The sequence below is a fragment of the Octopus bimaculoides genome, chromosome 25 (assembly GCF_001194135.2).
Source record: "Octopus bimaculoides isolate UCB-OBI-ISO-001 chromosome 25, ASM119413v2, whole genome shotgun sequence".
NCBI lineage: Eukaryota > Metazoa > Mollusca > Cephalopoda > Octopoda > Octopodidae > Octopus > Octopus bimaculoides.
Window position 1 is genome coordinate 19,162,375 of NC_069005.1, and position 2,063 is coordinate 19,164,437.

At 38.3% G+C, this 2,063-nt stretch overlaps 1 protein-coding gene across 7 annotated transcripts in view; it reads left to right on the forward strand.

Annotated features, from left to right (window-relative positions):
* LOC106874415 (myb-like protein U) overlaps positions 1-2,063 on the forward strand; it is a 216,939-nt gene that overhangs the window by 70,016 nt on the left and 144,860 nt on the right. The window lies entirely within an intron of this gene.

Here is a 2,063-nt window from a genome sequence, read left to right on the forward strand (position 1 = left end):
CTTTCTATATTAACCAAAATGAAGTAGATTGACAAATTTATTTTTTGAACCGGTTGAAGACACACGAGATGTCGAAATATCGTTCACCAGATAACAAATGGCACTCTTCTTTTAATTTTGACTCTATATCTTCAGGAGGAGTTACCTCAATCCTTTCTATATTAACCAAAATGAAGTAGATTGACAAATTTATTTTTTGAACCAGTTGAAGACACACGAGATGTCGAAATATCGTTCACCAGATAACAAATAGCACTCTTCTTTTAATTTTGATATTATTATTATTATTATTATTAAGGCAGCAAGCTGCACACCAAGCAAAATGCTTAGCAGTATTTTGTCTGTCAATTTCAAATTCCGCCAAGGTTGACTTTGCCTTTCATCCTTTCGGGGTCAATTAAATAAGTACTAGTTATACACTGGAGTCAATGTAATCAACTTAGCCCCTTCCCTCAAATTTCAGGTCTTATGCCTACAGTAGAAAGGATTATTATTATTATTATTTTCTTACGCCTTTTTGTTAAGCCTATTTTTGCTAAACTGCTAAGTTACAGGTACATTACAAACCAACATATATGATGGGCTTCTTTCTGTTTCCATCTTCTAGATTCACTCACTAGGCTTTGGTTGGCCTAGGGCTATAGTAGTATCATGAACTACCTGGTTTACAATACCAGTGACTAGGCCATAGCCCCTACCACCAGATGTTTTAAGCATCTCAGCAGTGATTCCTGTTGGGCCGGGGGCTTTTCCTGGCTTCATACCCTTAATTGCTTTATCTACCAGGGTTCTGTCTCTTTGGATAACTGGTCCCTCTACTGGGTCAACATTTGGCAGGCTCTCCTCCTCCTGTTCATTCTCCACATTCAGCAGTCTTTCATAATGGCTTCTCCAAGCCTCTTTCTTTTCCGAATCATTAAAAGCAAGTTACCTTATTTAGGTTAGCTTCATCAGGGGCTTTGATAAAGCTAACCTAAATTATTAAAGACATTTCAGTTATGTTCATCCTATAACCCCTTTCAGTTGTAATATATCTGTTTGCATTACCCAATGTCTTGCTTTAAAAATTTTTTTTTTTAAGCTTATCTGATTTAGCCCTTTTGTTACAATATTTTTGTTGAAATATGCCCCCTTTATTTCAATTAATTTTGAAAATACTGAAGAATTTTGGGAAATAATTTTATCATTATTAAACTTGTGTCTGGAAATATAATAAACAGACACAAGAATGACTGTGTGGTAAACAGCTTGCTTCCCGGCCACATGGTTGTGAGCACCTTGGGCAAGTGTCTTCTACTATTGCCTTGGCCCAACCAAATCCTTGTGAGTGGATTTGGTAGATAGAAACTGAGAGAAACCTGTTATGTGTGTGTGTGTGTCATTGTGTCTGTGTTTATCTTCCACCACCACTTGGCAACTGGTGTTGGTGTGTTTACATCCCTGTAACTTAGCAATTCTGCAAACGAGACCTAAACAATAAATACCAGGCTTCACAAAAGGATAAGTACTGGGGTCAGTTCATTCAACAAAAGATTCCTCAAGGCGGTGCCCCAGCATGTCCACAGTCTAATGACTGAAACATGAATTAGATCATTCAATCTTTTCATTACCATATTTCTTATTTCTTTATTGCCTACAAGGGGCTAAACATAGAGGGGACAAACAAGGACAGACAAACGGATTAAGTCGATTATATTGACCCCAGTGCGTAACTAGTACTTACTTAATCGACCCCGAAAGGATGAAAGGCAAAGTCAACCCCTGGCGGAATTTGAACTCAGAACGTAGTGGCAGACGAAATACCGCTAAGCATTTTGCCCAGCGTGGTAACGTTTCTGCCAGCTCGCCGCCTTCCAATTACCATATTTCTGTTGATATACAAGCTTTGTTACAATTAATATTGAAAATATTGAAGAATAGAGTGGTTGTGTGGTAAGTAGCTTGCTTACCAACCACATGGTTTCGGGTTCAGTCCCACTGCATGGCACCTTGGGCAAGTGTCTTCTACTATAGCCTTGGGCTGACCAAAGCATTGTGAGTAGATTTGATAGACAGAAACTGAA